This window comes from Zea mays, chromosome 9, assembly GCF_902167145.1.
Source record: "Zea mays cultivar B73 chromosome 9, Zm-B73-REFERENCE-NAM-5.0, whole genome shotgun sequence".
NCBI classification, from domain to species: Eukaryota; Viridiplantae; Streptophyta; class Magnoliopsida; order Poales; family Poaceae; genus Zea; species Zea mays.
In genome coordinates this window covers 17,174,695-17,192,091 of record NC_050104.1, presented here as the reverse complement: position 1 = coordinate 17,192,091, position 17,397 = coordinate 17,174,695, and positions in this window count along the sequence as shown.

Below are 17,397 nucleotides of genomic sequence, written 5' to 3'. Positions count from 1 at the left end.
CCCTATAAAACCTGGCCCTCGCGACCGTGCTCGCACTCACCGAAGCTACCACGCCCAGTGCTCGTCGTCGAAGATCTAGCGGAGAGGAGAGAGAGAAAGGAAGCGGGTGCCGCAACACGAAATTCACGCCTACACCGCCATCGGGGCTCCGGTTTGTGCTCGGGAGCTTCGCTGGCGCTCGGTGGAGGTTCTTGGGACAACCTAAGGGGGGTGCGACAACTCGGAGCCGGGGGAATTCATCGCTGTGGCTCAGGATCCATCGCCGTGCCGCCATTACTCGTGGCCAGAACTACTGTCGTGGTGAACCAAGGTGAAAAGTCCCTGTTAATACTCGTATAGTTCTCCTCTTCGTATTGCCGCGTTAGATTTGAGCTGTGGGGTCTGATGCCGGGGGGATTGCACGGTGGCAATGGCGCGCTGCCGCGGGCTGCTCTGCTCCGTGGCGGGTGCTTGCCACGGTTTCTTAGCTGGAATTGATGCCACGATTGGGTTCAGCCTGGGTTCCCTTTTGTGTGGCACCTACCCATCTGGGTGTTGGCGCGCGGGATGGCCCTGCTCGCCGGAGCGCCGCGCCGCCGTACGGGTGAACAGGGGTGCTGCCGCGCCAGCGTTTGGATTGGGGGAGAGGGAAGAAGGGCCGCTGGCCGTTAGATTGGAGATTGACGGCTAGGTTCGGATCTGGGGAAAATAGCTATGGGTCGTTGATCCTGGCGCCTACGGTGGAGATTAGATCAAGACCGTGATGAGTCTGAGCCATCGGATTTTAATCGTGTGGCTCGCGGTAGATTGGATCGTGGGCATTCGTGGACCGTGGATCTCTGATCGTACGGTTGACGTTGCGTACCGGTTTATAAAGCGCCCAGATCTAATCTGCACCATAGGATCTAATCTGGGCGGTCCGCGTTCACCCGTACCCCCTTCGGTTGGGGATTATGCATATGAGACCCTGGACATTTTAATAATAAACCTGCAGTCCTGGCGCCAGCCGATCTGTGTCTAGGCAATTTTACCCCGAGCCCCCTGCATCTCTGTTTAATTTGCGTGCAGTCCAGAGGTCATGGGAAATTGAATAAATAATATCAGGAAATGGTTTTTAATGAGAAAATAATTACTAGAACTTCAATAATTCATAGAAAATGCATATGAACTCCAAATTACTTCATTCCAGTTGCTAAAATTTTGTAATATTATTCCCTACCACTTAGAGTCTCTGTTTTATCATGACAACGGTAAGAAAATTAATCCCACACTTAATCCTATTTTAAACACATAAAACCTTTGAAAATCCATAACTTAAAATCTATAAAAATATGATTCCTATTCTTATGATCTTATTTTAATATGTAGATTATTAATATGTATTTTATTCTTATGTTTGGTGTGATGTTAATTTTGCCTATACCATGTATGTCTGTATTGCTACGTTTAGCGGTGATGACACGTGTCATCTGAAGAGCAAGTTGGTACCTGGAATCTCAAGTCCCAGGCAAGTTGTGCCCTTGATCACTTCTTTTACCCACTCATGTTCTAATTAATCATAATGATCTGCATAGGTTAATTTTGATGGGACCTAATAGGTTACCCTAGTTTGTCTATCTTTATGCCTTGTTTACCACTGAACTTTTTGGGTAGTACTTGCTAGTGCTTTATGTGGTTTTGGGCATTGAGATACACATTATTCATGATTATACTTTTGTTATCCGTTGTTATTTACTGTTCATGTCAAGATCATTAATGTTAATTGGAACATAGAGCTTAACTTGAGAAACACGTGCCACCACAAGGGTTTATGGACGCCCTTGGCTGATTAATTAGGAAAGCTAGTGGAGGACTACCTTACCCGAAAGGGGCAAGGGCAGTAGGGGAGTGGTCAGTGTAGGGAGGTCCTTGGTTGATTTTGCTGCGATGGCGGTCAGGCAAGAACCCTGCATTGGAGCTTCCCATAAACTGTAGCGGGTTTTCTGAAGCTAGTGGAACTTTGTAAAGGCCTCGTAGTGTTACCCTGCCTCACCTCCTTGGTAGAGGTGTATGGGAAGTCGCGATCCCTTGGCAGATGGGTAATATGACTTGTGGGTAAAGGGTACCACCTCTGCAGAGTGTAAAACTGGTATACTAGCCGAGCTCACGGTCATGAGCAGCTCAGGACTCTCTGATGATTAAATTATGGAATTTAAACTCAATTTGTCATATGCATTGCATCGCAGGTGATGTTGTTACTTTTGTTCTACTATTTAATTGGGTTGGTATTTACTTATACTTAGTAATTGCTAATAAAATTTTGACCAACTTTAAAAGCAATGCTCAGCTCTAACCATCCTCTTTGGTAAGCCTTACACTTCACATGAGCTCCCACCTTTGGCGAGTTCATGCACATTATTCCCCACAACTTGTTGAGCGATTAACATATGTGAGCTCACTCTTGCTGTCTCACACCCCCCACAGGTCAAGAACAGGTACCACAGGATGAGGCGCATGGAGGATGCTGCGATGTGTTCGTGAGAGGTCTAGGCCGTCGTCTCCCAGTCAACTTTGGGTTGCTGGACCGTTGTCTCCTTATAATGTAATTATTTATTTATTTTGTATAGAACTCCTGTTATGTAGTAAAGATGTGACATTCGATCCTGTGCCATGAATCATCATATGTGTGAGACTTGGTCCCAGCACACCTGGTGATTATGTTCGCGCCCGGGTCTTGGTGCCTTGAAATCCGGGTGTGACACTCTTGTACCTTTTGCCTTCTGTCAAGCCGAAGGTACAAATATAATTCAATATTGTTATTATTCATTCATGATTATATAATAAGGACATATAAATGATGTTATATGATTATTCATGTTATTTCTCTTGTTTTATACGCTTCTTCTTTCATCAACATAAACTGTTATGATGAAGGTATGACCTTCATGACCTTCGTCCGAAGATCGTTATATTCTAAGGGAAATAATGCTTCAAAGGATGAAGGTCATTAACCATTAACTTCTTCCTGTGTTGCCTTATTCTTAATTCGTAGCATTTGAGAACAAGTCTCCAACATTGACACCCACCTCCAGTGAACTCACTTCCACTCTTGAGCTGATGACTTCGTTCAACAACCAAGTCGTAGTACCTTCGGCTACGAAACTGTTGCTCCTGATAACAGGCGGCTCAAGTTCAGAGCCTGCTAACAAGAAGCAGAAGAAGGAAGCACAGAGAATGGTGCAGCATGTTGGGGTGCAGGGACCCTTCATCAAGTCAAAATGGTCCCACATCTCAATCACCTTCTCCCAGGAGGACCTTCAGCTCAAAGATTACCCTCACAATGATGCTATGGTCATATCTTGTGTCATTAAGGGATTTCTGGTCCATAATGTTTTGGTTGATACAGGCAGTGCAGCAGATATAATATTTGCTAAGGCCTTCAGACAGATGCAAGAACCAGAAGACAAGATTCATGATGCTACACACCCTCTTTGTGGCTTCGGAGGAAGGCAGATTGTAGCACTCGGCAAAATTACAATGCCAGTGACCTTCGGCTTCGTCCACAACACAAGGACTGAACAAGTTGTCTTTGACATTTTTGACATGGAGTACCCTTATAATGCAATCATTGGTCGAGGGACACTTAATGCTTTCGAAGCAATACTTCATCCAGCATATTTATGCATGAAGATACCTTCGAAACAGGGGCCCGTTGTTGTTCATGGAAGTTAAGAAGCTGCTAGAAGGGCCGAAGGAAACTGGACAGATTCAAAGGCAATTCATAATATAGATGGAGTCGAAGCCTGTCAGGAGTATAAATACAAAAGAGAGAAGGTTGCTTCGGCAGATCAGCCGAAGCCTATGCTCTTATGTGAAGACATAGCAGAACAAAAGGGTGCTGCTGGGGTCTCAGCTATCCGAAGAGCAAGAGAAGACTTTGCTAAGATTTTTATTCAACAACAAAGATGTCTTTGCTTGGTCAGCTAATGATCTCTGTGGTGTCAACAGAGATGTCATTGAACATTCACTCAATGTGGATCCATCCTTCAGGCCAAAAAACAAAGGCTTCGGAAAATGTCTGAAGATAAAGCTGAAGGTGCTCGGAACGAAGTGAAGAGACTTCTTAGTGATGGTGTTATCAGACAGGTGAAATACCCAGAATGGCTAGCCAACATTGTCATGGTGAAGAAGGCCAACGGTAAATGGAGAATGTGCATTGATTTTACAGATCTCAACAAAGCTTGTCCAAAGGACGAGTTCCCATTGCCAAGAATATACTCTCTAGTAGATGCAGTAGCTTCTTCATAGCTCATGAGTCTACTGGACCGTTACTCAGGCTACCACCAAATTTGGATGAACAAGGAAGATGAGCCGAAGACTAGCTTTATAACCCCCAGTGGCACATATTGCTATCTTCGGATGCATGAGGGGCTTAAAAATGCTGGAGGAAGCTTCAGCAGAATGACAGCCAAGGTCCTTCATTCTCAAATAGGCAGGAATGTACTGACCTATGTTGATGATATCATAGTAAAAAACACGAAGCAAGAAAATCACATTGCTGATTTGCAATAGACATTTGCCAATTTCAGGCAAGCTGGCCTGAAGTTAAATCCAGAAAAGTGTGTTTTTAGGGTGAAGAAGGGCAAGTTTCATGGCTGTCTAGTATCAACAAAGGGAATTGAAGCCAACCCAAGCAAGATTGAAGCTATTCTTTGGATGGAACCGCCAAGCACAAAGAAAGGGCTCAACGGCTGGCAGGTAGACTAGCGTCATTAAACATATTTATATCTAGATAAACAGAAAGAAATTTGCCATTTTTTGAAATACTGAAGTCAGCCGAAGTTTTTCAATGGGGTCTGCTGATAGTCGCCTAGAGGGGGTTGAATAGGGCAAATCTGAAATTTACAAACTTAAGCACACACTACAAGCTGGGTTAGCGTTAGAATTAAATTCGAGTCCGAAAGAGAGGGCGAAAAACAAATCACAAGCAAATAAGGCAGATGACACGGTGATTTGTTTTACTGAGGTTCGGTTCTTGCAAACCTATTCCTCGTTGAGGTGGTCACAAAGACCGGGTCTCTTTCAACCCTTTCCCTCTCTCAAACGGTCACCTAGACCGAGTGAGCCTTTCTCTTCAATCAAATGGGACACTAAGTCCACTACAAGGACCACCACAACTTGGTGTCTCTTGTTTTGATTACAAGTGAGTTGAACACAAGAAAGAATGAAGAAGAAAAGCAATCCAAGAGCAAGAGCTCAAATGAACACAAGTATCTCTCTCTCACTAGTCACTATTTGATTGGAATTGTCTTTGGACTTGGGAGAGGATTTGATCTCTTGTTTGTGTCTTGTATTGAATGTTATAGCTCTTGTATGAGGTGTGAAGGCTGAAAACTTGGATGCAATGGATGGTGGGTGGTTGGGGGTATTTATAGCCCCAACCACCAAATGAGCCGTTGGTGAAAGGCTGCAGTCGCATGGCGCACCAGACAGTCCGGTGCGCCACCGGACACTGTTCGGTGCGCCAGCCACATCACCCGACCGTTAGGTTCTGACCGTTGGAGCTTCTGACATCTGGGCCACCGGACAGTCCGGTGCGTCTTCTGGCGCCTGTCCTGACTTCTACGCGCGCAGGCGCGCACTGTAGCGCATTTATTGTTCCTGCAGACGACCGTTGGCGCTGTGTAGTCATTACTCCGCTGGCGCACCGGATAGTCCGGTGCTACACCGGACAGTCCGGTGAATTATAGCGGAGCGGCTCCCAGAATTCCCGAAGGTGGCAAGATCAGACTGGAATTCCCTGGTGCACCGGACAGTCCGGTGCACCGACCAGGGCACACTTCGGTTGTCTTTTGCTCTCTTTGTTTGAACCCTTTCTTGGTCTTTTTATTGATTTGTTGTGAACCTTTGGCACCTATAAAACTTATAATCTAGAGCAAACTAGTTAGTCCAATTATTTGTGTTGGGTAATTCAACCACCAAAATCAATTAGGAAAAGGTGTAAGCCTATTTCCCTTTCAATCTCCCCTTTTTGGTGATTGATGCCAACACAAACCAAAGCAGATATAAAAGTGCAGAATTGAACTAGTTTGCATAAGGTAAGTGCAAAGGTTGCTTGAAATGAAACCAATAATTATTTCTACTAGATATGCATGAATGGTTTTCTTCTTATTAAAATTTTGGACCACGCTTGCACCACTTGTTTTGTTTTGCAAAGTTTTGGAAATTCTTTTCAAAGTCTTTTTGCAAATTTTCTCCCCCTGTTTTCAAATGCTTTTCCTTTGACTAAACAAAACTCCCCCTTAATGAAATCCTCCTCTTAGTGTTCAAGAGGGTTTTAGATATTAATTTTGAAGAGGGTATACTAATTTGAAATTATATCAAATAATAAGATACCAATTGAAAAATGACATTTGAAAAATCTTTGTGTTACCATTTGAAAAATCTTTTCTTAACACAAATTGGAAAGACTACATTTTTGAAATTGTTGGTGGTGCGGTCCTTTTGCTTTGGGCTAATACTTTCTCCCCCTTTGGCATGAATCGCCAAAAACGGATACTTTTGAGTGAAATATAAGTCATTTTTACTACTTTCTCCCCTTATGGTAAATAATATGTGAGTGAAAATTATACCAAATTGGAGAGTGTGTGCGGAGCGACGTCGAATGATGAATAATTGATGGAGTGGAGTGAAAGCCTTGTCTTCGCTGAATACTCCATTTCCCTTTCATTCTATGACTTAGCATGAAATACACTTGAAAACACATTAGTCATAGCATATGATAGGGATATGATCAAAGGTATATAAATGAGCTATGCGTGAAAAACATCAATCAAAATTCCTAGAATCAAGAATATTTAGCTCATGCCTAAGTTTGGTAAATGTTTGCTCATCTAATGGCTTGGTAAAGATATCGGCTAATTGTTCTTTAGTGTTAACATATGCAATCTCGATATCCCCCTTTTGTTGGTGATCCCTCAAAAATTGATACCGAATGACTATGTGTTTAGTGCGGCTATGCTCAACGGGATTATCCGCCATGTGGATTGCACTCTCATTATCACATAGAAGAGGAACTTTGGTTAATTTGTAACTATAGTCCCTGAGGGTTTGCCTCATCCAAAGCAATTGCGCGCAACAATGGCCTGCGGCAATATACTCGGCTTCGGTGGTAGAAAGAGCCACAGAATTTTGCTTCTTTGAAGCCCAAGACACCAGAGATCTTCCCAAGAACTGGCAAGTCCCTGATGTGCTCTTTCTATTAATTTTACACCCTGCCCAATCAGCATCGGAATAACCAATTAAATCAAATGTGGATCCCCTGGGGTACCAAAGGCCAAACTTAGGAGTATAAACTAAATATCTCAAGATTCGTTTTACGGCCCTAAGGTGAACTTCCTTAGGATCGGCTTGGAATCTTGCACACATGCATACAGAGAGCATAATATCCGGTCGTGAAGCACATAAATAGAGTAAAGAACCTATCATCGACCGGTATACCTTTTGATCTATGGATTTACCTCCCGTGTCGAGGTCGAGATGCCCATTGGTTCCTGTCGGGTACCATAATTAGGGGTACCCCCAACACTCCTAAACTCGGTTGGTAACTACCATCAACACAAGCTGCAGAGACTGATGGGCGCAATTCAGGTCAAGGCTCCGTCCACTCAAGGGACACGACCTCGCCTCGCTCGAGCCCAGCCTCGGGCAGGAACAGTAGACCAGGGCGGATTCACGCCTCGCCCGAGGGCCTCCTCAAGCAACGGGCGCACCCTCGACTCGCCCGAGGCCCAGCTCGGGCAGGCTTCGCAGTGAAGCAACCTTGGCCAGATTGCCTCGCCAACCGACCGTATCGCAGGAGCATTCAATGCGAGGAGCCTGACACCCTATCCTTACGCACGGTCCTTAGTCGGCCGGGCCGAAGTGACCGCAGTCACTTCGCCCCTCCACTGACTGACCTGACAGGAAAACAGCGCCGCCTGCCCCGCTCCGACTGCTGTGCCACCCGCCAGGGCAAGGCTGACAACAGCTAAGTCCAGCCTCAGGCGCAACAGGAAGCTCCGCCTCGCCCGACCTCAGGGCTCGGCCCCCGCCTCGGCCTCGGAAGGTGGTCTCTGCCTCGCCCGACCCCAAGGCTCGGCCTCAACCTCGACCTCGGAGGATGGTCTCTGCCTCACCCGACCCCAGGGCTCGGCCTCAACCTCAACCTCGGAGGATGGTCTCCGCCACGCCCGACCCCAGGGCTCGGCCTCAACCTCGACCTCGGAGGTGTCTCCGCCTCGCCCGACCTTGGGCTCGGACCGACCATGCCATAGGGGGGATCATCATTACCCTACCCCTAGCTAGCTCAGGCTACGGGGAACAAGACCGGCGTTCCATCTGGCTCGCCCCGGCAAACAAGTAATGATGGCACCTTGCGTGCGCCCATGACGATGGCGGTTCTCAGCCCCCTACGAAAGCAAGAAGACATCAGCAAGGTCCCAGCAGCCCCGACAGTTGTGCTTCTACAGGGCTCAAGCGCTCCTCCGACGGCCACGACATCGCATGCACAGGGCTCTAGCACCTCTTCGACAGCCACGTTGGCATGTACATAGGGCTCTGGCTCCTCTCTGTCGGACACGTTAGCATATTGCTACACCCCCATTGTACTCCTGGACCCTCTCCTTACATCTATAAAAGGAAGGTCCAAGGCCCTCATACGGGAGGGTGGTCGCGCGGGAGGACGGGCTGACGAACAGGCTCTTCTCTTTCTCTCCCTCGCGAACGCTTGTAACCCCCTACTACAAGCGCATCCGCCCTGGGCGCAGGATAACACGAGCCGCGGTTCTCTCCTCCCTTGTGTTCCATCTCGTGCTGACCCATCTGGGCTAGGACACGCAGCGATAATTTACTCGTCGGTCCAGGGACCCCCCGGGGTCGAAACGCCGACAGTAGGCGCGTCAGGTAGGGGCCTACTGCGTGTTGACGAACAACTTCCCGTCGAGCTCCAGATGGGTAGTCTCCAGCAACCTCTTCAGCCCGGGACGCTGCTCCGTTTCGGGAGTCTCGAGTTCATGTCCCTCGACGGCAGCTACGACATGGTACTCCTTCCTCCACCGCGTGACGACAACGACGGCCGTCAGCCCGCCCGGCGGCGGCGGGCTTGACGACGTCTTCCTCCCGTGGCGGAAGAGCAGCATCCGGGTCTGTCCCGCCACCTTCCTCGCCGCAGGAGGAGGAGGCGGCGCAACCGTGGCCAAGCAGGAGGCGGCACCTTACCGGTCGTCGAGCGAGTCGACGGCGCCGGCACCCCAGTGGGGGACATGTCAGGCGTTGACCTCGCGCCCGGGACGACAGCGAGTGTTGTTTCCCCACAATGTGCCAACCCCAAGCGGACAGATGACGCCAGCACTCTCGTGGAGGACTTGCTGGGCGTTAGCCTCGTACCTGAGATAACGGTGCAGTCTGTCCCCTACGCGACTTCGTCACCGTCCATCAATCAAGAGTGCCATGCGAGATTTCATGATCGCATGTGACTACTGCCTCTCCGATTACTCCGATGATGGCCACGACCTTGACGACGAGGGTTGTGGCCCAAGTCGCGAATGTTTCCACGTCGATCTAGGGAGTCTCGACGAAGGCAACCACCTTGGTATACCGGAGGACGACGACCCCCTAGGCCTACGCCTCGCGTTGACATCCTACGGGAGCTAGCTGTGGTCCCAGTCCCTACGGGGGGGTCAGGACACACAACTCGAGCAAATTCATGAGATGCAGGCCAAACTCGACGAGGAAGCAGGACAACTTATGCAGCTCCAACAAAACATCGGGCAGGAGTGGGCAGGCCGAGCACTAGCCGGAGAAGCGCGTCATCAGGCCCAGGACGTCCAGCACCGCATCGCTGACGATGCCAGGGCAAGGCTGCCCCTGGCTTCCAGTGGGGTCGGCCAGAACCTGGCTGCAGCGGCAATTCTACTCCGAGCGATGCCGGAGCCATCCACCACCGAGGGGTGGCGTATCCAGGGAGAACTCAAGAATCTCTTGGAGGATGTCGCGGTCCGACGGGCCGAGAGCTCTACCTCCCAAAGGCAAGGGTACCCCCCCGGAGCATTGCGCCGCGACTTCCCAATTCATGCGGGAAGCCTCGGTCCACACCGGGCGCACGCGGGACGCAACGCCTGCAGCCCCGGGTCGCCTCGGCAACGAGCACCACCGCCGCGACTGTAACACCCCTGGTGTTACTGCTACTAAAACTTGAGCATGGCATCATAAACATTGGCATTGCATATGATTGACACACCTAGAGTGCATTCACTAGGTAAAAATTTCAAACAAGTTGTATTGTTTTAGTGTTTTGCAAATAGAACCCTGAATAGGGAACTTAACCCTAAATAGGGATTAAAGGGGTAAGACATAACCCAAATTGAGAAAACCCAAAAGCTTTAGGGAAATAGTCATGAAATATTCCCAAGAATAAAGTTGAATCACCTTTATACCCCTGGGATACCAAAAACCCTAATTGGAACCCTGGAAAACCCTAAAACCAAACCCTAGGGACCTATGTGCAAAATTAGTCCACTTTTGGACTAAAGTGCAAAAACCAAGTTAAATAAGTATCTTAAGTCATTTGGGTCACTCATATGTGAATTTACAAGCCAAACCCTAAGTTTTGGACTCATTTGCAAAAAGGACCCTATTTGAGATTTTATGTTAAGTCTGAATTTCAGAGTTTTGGCTCAACTTTGGAGCCTTGCAACTTTTAAATTCTAGGGTTTTTGCCCTAGGTCACCACATCAAAGTTGTAGACCAAACTAAGGAGAACAACTTTGCTTAGGAGTGTGAGCTCAGTTGTTAAGAAAAATCCAGAGATAATTATGCTCAAAGCTTGGCTGTCAGGCTGGTTTATTCTGAAATTCAGATATTTAGTGTAACAGAGTCAGCTTTGAGTGTGAATTCAGCCATGATCTAGTGATCAAATGAGCTCAGTCACTATAGTTGAAATATAGGTGGTATATAGCTCTCCAACTTTGCTGCAGAGTTTGGGTTGTGTTGCCACAGAAATTTGGAAGAAAACTAGCCCTAAACTATGGTTGTCAGGCTGTCTGAATGAGTAGTCGCCATGGTACAGTAGCCTGATAGAGATCAGACTGCCAGCGCTGCTCGCTCGTCGCCGGTGGCCCGTCGCCGTTGATTACTGCTCGCCGTGATTCGTGCGCTGTGGCCATCAGATAAGCATAGCCCAGTAAAAATCCTTGCCGCCGGTGAGCTGGACTCCACCCCGGCCAGCCGCGACACCCCTCCCCTTGCTCACCGCCCGTGGATAAAGCTGCTCACCATCGTCAATCCTTCGCCGTGTCCGCCGCGTGTCTCTGTCCATCTATCGCATCACCGTGACTCCCTACCACCGTCCCATCGTCGCCGGTGAGCTCGCCACGACTGAGGACACGCACTCACGCGCGCCAGTTCTTCTTCACCTCCGTCCGCCGCGCGTCAGCGCCCAAATTCACGATCACCGCTCGCGGACTCTATAAATTGACCGCGCCCCCAGCTCTGCCATGAACCCAAGCAGCTGCTGCACCCACCTGCATCCCAAATCCCTCACTAGCGAGCACAAATTTCGGATTCTCCCCAATTCGGTTCTAGAACACCCTGAACTCAATCTCGTCGTGGCCAGCACTATTCAGGTCCGCTCATACCATCTTCTTCCCCGTTTAAGTACACTCATAGGTCTACGATGCTCTCCGACCCACGTAATTGCGCTAGGAGCTCTCTGGTCGTCGGGAACACGGTTGTCTCGCCGTGATGTTCACGGCCAACGTGGCCAGAGCAAGCCATTGGGCCATAGATGGAATTAGGTTAGGGGAAATGCTTGGGATAGGTCAGATTTGATGTCCACCGCTCGAGAACCCTAGCCGTTGCCCCATTCGGCCGGTGCAGGTGCTCGCCGGAGCTCGGCTGTGCGTGAGCGCCGTCGGGGACTTCAAACCGAGAATAGATAGAAGTTTGAGGACTTCTTTGCAATTGTCAGTGACTCCAGAAAATAGTAATCGACGCCCTTTCTGATTAGCCGAAACCCTGAGGGCCTTTCTGCAAAGCCGCCAGCGCGCGCGCGGGCGCGGGCGCGCTTCTGCATGGATCTGGGCCGTGTGGGCCGAAATCAGTCCACTACTGTTGCTGCCTTTTTCCTTTTCTTTTTACTTCAGAACCAAATAACTTGTAGAAAATTGTAGAAAAATCCTAAAATTGTGAAACCAGTTTTCCTAGGCTTCTTATTTTCCCTAGAATTTAATAAAAATAGTTTTATGATTTTAGATGAAATAAGGAATTTTAAGGCATTTTAAGTAGTTTAAAGTATTAGTTCTGGATTTTTAGAGAACATATGGTAATTCCAAAAATGTCCAAACTTTTTACATGGGTTCTATACATTATTTAGAGGCCTTGGGTAGAATTTGGGTTGATTTGGAACTTGTTTGATACTTAGAACCTAAACCCCCCTGCCCTTTGAACTCCTTTACTGACTCCGGAAACCCTAAGTTCTCGGAGTTCCATGAAGGAAAGTTGTATTCAAGACTTAGATAATAAATCTTTATTATCTTTGCACTCTCATGAGCATTACATGGCATTCATTCTTATATATATACCTATATGGTTATGTTTAGAAAACAAAGAAGAGATTGAAGTGACCGAAGAGAAGACACCACCACCTTTGGGTTCTCAGGCCGGGAATTGTTTCTACTTCGATATCTGCGGGTCCGAGCCTGACTCACCTACTAACGAAGGCAAGCCCCGGTGCATTTGCCACCTTCCTTGATGTTTTAAAATCTTTCTCACTTGCTTGATGCATTAGGTGATAGGAGTTGATTGATAAAACAATTCCCGCATTACCTTCCTTGAATTCGATTACCTTCCTTGATCACCTGTTTTACAAAAGAATTTTTATGCTTAGCCTTGCTTTAGAAAAACAAAATGTTTTGTTTTTACAAAAGATGATGTGGCAAAAGTGGGTGGGTTGTATTCAAAAATAAAATTTGATGGTGGATCCATCATGGCCATGATGGGTTCAACATCGGAAAAGATGTACCTCTGCCAGGTACCAAGATTTGGGTTTAATGATTAAGTTGAGACCGGGCGGGTGACTTGCACGAGAAGAGAGTCTCGGTGTAGTGTCTCCGTCTGAGTCGATTAAGGACCGTCTCGATGTAGGCTTGATGACCGAGGACCCTTTAACTGGTCACATGCCTCGTCATGGGTAAGCCTTGCCTCGGGTAGACTAAGGCCAGAATAAGATAACACGAAATGGGCGTGGAGCGGTGGCGGGAGTAGCGTGTACCCTCCGTGGCAAGAGGCTGGACGATGGTGTATCTGTGCTCTCGGTTTGCGTGAACCTGATCTGGTCTTAAGAACCCCGGTGGCTGGTTGACATATGCAAGGGTTAAGTGCTACATATGTCGTGTGATTGGAGATCCTCAGCTGAGTATAATCGATTCGGATCGCCGTACCTTCGCGGTTATGAAGACTTGGTCACTGACCTATACGTAGCAATCCACTAAAGATGATGGTTTTGATAATAAATTGGCTAGTGTAGGTCAAGTGATTGAACTAGGGTAGAAAGAACTCTAGTTGCAGGTAAATTTTACTTAACTTGATAAATAAAACTGGATTTTTAAGGATCCACTTTAGTAAGCATTTCTGCAAAACAGAGTCTTTGATTATTGAAAAGCCTTACCTTGACTCCCTTAACCAGCATACCCTTGAGAGTCTTTTCTTTAGTCGAGTAAGACTTGCTGAGTAATTCCATACTCAGGGTTTATCCCTCCGTTGTTTTTAAGTGAGGAAGCGACAAATTTTTGTTGCTTCTGCTCCAAGGTGGTTCCCAAGGAAGAAAAACAAGAGTGAAGCTGCGGGAGGACTTGGTCCTCCATATAGAACTTTTATGAAAGAACTATCGTGAGGAGTTTTTACCCCCTGGTATTGTAATAATATTACTCTGCACTCCTAGGATAACTCTGGTCTGTAATAAGTAACTTGATCTTACTTTTTAAATAAATGTAAGTTATGTAATTGCTTCCGCATTCCTATATCTCTGATGTTCTGTAATGTCTGCAAGACGGGTGAAACGTTCCTGGAAAGGTGAGAAAGAAGATACCGAACTTGTCAAGTGATTTAGGAACATCTACAGGGTGTCTGATGTTTGTTGGACAAGGACAACTGTAGGTGGGCCTAATTACTTGGGAGGTTCTGTCACAGCGACCGTCGAGCCCACCTCGACGAGAAGGTGCACCGAGGCTACCACCCCAGGTGTGGGGGACGCTACGACAGCGGGGAGGATTAGAGCCCCTCGCCCGAACCACCCGGTCCGCAAGCTTTCAGCCGGGCCATACGACGGGCGCCGTTCCCGACCCGGTTCCGAGCCCCGACTACCATCACTAAGTACTCGGGGGAAACAAGGTCGGAACTGTGGCTTGCTGACTACCGGCTGGCCTGCCAGCTGGATGGAACGAACGATGACAACCTCATCATCCGCAACCTCCCCTCTGTTCCTCTCCGACGCCGCCCGAGCCTGGCTGGAGCATCTGCCTCCTGCGCAGATCTCCAACTGGGACGACCTGGTCAAAGCCTTCGCTGGAAACTTCCAGGGCACATACGTGCGTCCTGGGAACTCTTGGGATCTCCGAAGCTGCCGCCAGCAGCCAGGGGAATCCCTGCGAGACTACATCCGGCGATTTTCGAAGCAGCGCACCGAGCTGCCCAACATCACCGACTCAGATGTCATCGGCACATTCCTCGCCGGCACCACTTGCCGCGACCTAGTGAGCAAGCTGGGTCGCAAGACTCCCACCAAGGCGAGCGAGTTGATGGATATCGCCACCAAATTCGCCTCTGGTCAGGAGGCGGTCGAAGCCATCTTCCGTAAGGACAAGCAGCCTCAGGGACACCAACAGGAAGACGTCCCCGAGGCGTCTGCCCAGCGCGGCACGAAAAAGAAGGCCAAGAAGAAGTCGCAAGCGAAACGTGACGCTGCCGACGCAGATCTTGTCGCCACCGCTGAGCACAGGAACCCTCGGAAGCCTCCCGGAGGGGCCAACCTGTTCGACAAGATGCTCAAGGAGTCGTGTCCCTATCACCAGGGTCCCGTCAAGCACACCCTTGAGGAATGTGTCATGCTTTGGCGCTACTTCCATAAGGCCGGGCCCCCGGCGGAAGGTGGAAAAGGCCAGGACAACGACAAGAAGAAGGGCGACAAGGCAGAAGAGTTCCCCGAGGTCCACGACTGTTTCATGATCTACGGTGGGCAAGTGGCGAACGCCTCGGCTCGGCACCACAAGCAGGAGCGCCGGGAGGTCTGCTCGGTGAAGGTGGCGGCGCCAGTCTACCTAGACTGGTCCGACAAGCCCATCACCTTCGACCAAGGCGACCACCCCGACCGCGTGCCGAGCCCAGGAAAGTACCCGCTCGTTGTCGACCCCATCATCGGCAACGTTAGGCTCACCAAGGTCCTCATGGACGGAGGCAGCAGCCTCAACATCATCTACGCTGATACCCTCGGGCTCTTGCATATCGGTCTGTCCACGATCCGGGCCGGTGCGGCGCCTTTTCACGGGATCATCCCCGGAAAGCGTGTCCAACCCCTTGGACAACTCGATCTGCCCGTCTGCTTTGGGACTCCCTCCAACTTCCGAAAGGAAACCCTCACGTTCGAGGTGGTCGGGTTCCGAGGAACCTACCACGCAGTACTGGGGAGACCATGCTACGCCAAGTTCATGGTTGTCCCCAACTACACCTACCTCAAGCTCAAGATGTCGGGCCCCAACGGGGTCATCACCATCGGATCCACATACCGACACACGCACGAATGCGACGTGGAGTGTGTGGAGTACGCTGAGGCCCTCGCCGAGTCCGAGGCCCTCATCGCCGACCTGGAGAGCCTCTCCAAGGAGGTGCCAGATGCGAAGCGCCACGCCGGCAACTTCGAGCCAGCAGAGGCGGTTAAGTCCGTCCCCCTCGACCCCAGCAACGACGCCTGCAAGCAAGTCCGGATCGGCTCCGAGCTCGACCCCAAATAGGAAGCAGTGCTCGTCGACTTTCTCCACGCGAACGCCGAGGTGTTTGCATGGAGTCCCTCGGACATGCCCGGCATACCGAGGGATGTCGCCGAGCACTCGCTAGATATCCGAGCTGGAGCCCGACCCGTGAAGCAGCCCTTGCGCCGAATCGACGAAGAAAAGCACAGAGCCATAGGCGAGGAGATCCACAAGCTGATGGCTGCAGGGTTCATCAAAGAGGTATTCCATCCCGAATGGCTAGCCAACCCTGTGCTTGTGAAAAAGAAAGGTGGGAAATGGAGGATGTGTGTAGACTACACTGGTCTAAACAAAGCATGTCCGAAGGTTCCCTACCCTCTGCCTCGCATCGATCAAATCATGGATTCCACTGCTGGGTGCGAAACCCTGTCATTCCTTGATGCCTACTCAAGTTATCACCAAATCAAGATGAAAGAGTCCGACCAGCTCGCGACTTCTTTCATCACACCTTTTGGCATGTACTGCTATATTACTATGCCATTTGGTTTGAGGAATGCAGGTGCGACATACCAAAGGTGCATGAACCACGTGTTCGTAGAGCACATCGGCCGAACGGTCGAGGCTTACGTCGATGACATCGTAGTCAAGACGAGGAAAGCCCCCGACCTCCTCTCTGACCTTGAAGCGACATTCAAGTGTCTAAAGGCGAAAGGCGTAAAACTCAATCCCGAGAAGTGTGTCTTCGGGGTCCCCCGAGGCATGCTCCTGGGTTCATCGTGTGGCGGAACTGCCCGAATTATTCCAACTTAAGTGCCTAAGCCCCGCCTTAGAGGCTAGACCACACTTAAATGGGAATAACCCGTCAATCCCTCGGATCTAGTCCGACACGGCCACTGACAGGATCAAGTACCACAATCTCACTCGAAGGTGAGTCACAGAGCAAATACAATAAAGCATAAAACCATACATGTCAGAGTATGAAATTATTACATCACCATCATCATCATCGGAGTTTTTTTTGCAAAAGTAACCATCATTGTTCGAAGTGCAGCGGAAATAAACTAACGGTAAATAAATGGAGAGATGGGGAAGCCTGTCCCATCACTCCTCATGCTCCTCCTCAGCCGAGGCAGGGTCCCACTCGACGGTCCAGCCCGGTGGCAAGGTGGACGGCCAAGTTATTCCAGCAACCATCTCCTCCAGAGAACCTGTAAAAATTTTGCCACAAGCAAGGCTGAGTATACTAATACTCAGCTAGACTTACCCGGTGTGAGGAGTCTACTCCTCTACCTCTAGACATGCAGCTGTTTGACTGTGGGGTTTGGTTGCCAAAAGCACTAGCTGAGTTTCTAAATCAAGATTTTAACTTGGTCGAAATTAAGTGTGACTCTCTTAAGGCTAAAAGTGAACTATCTATTCATACATGGTAGCAAGCATT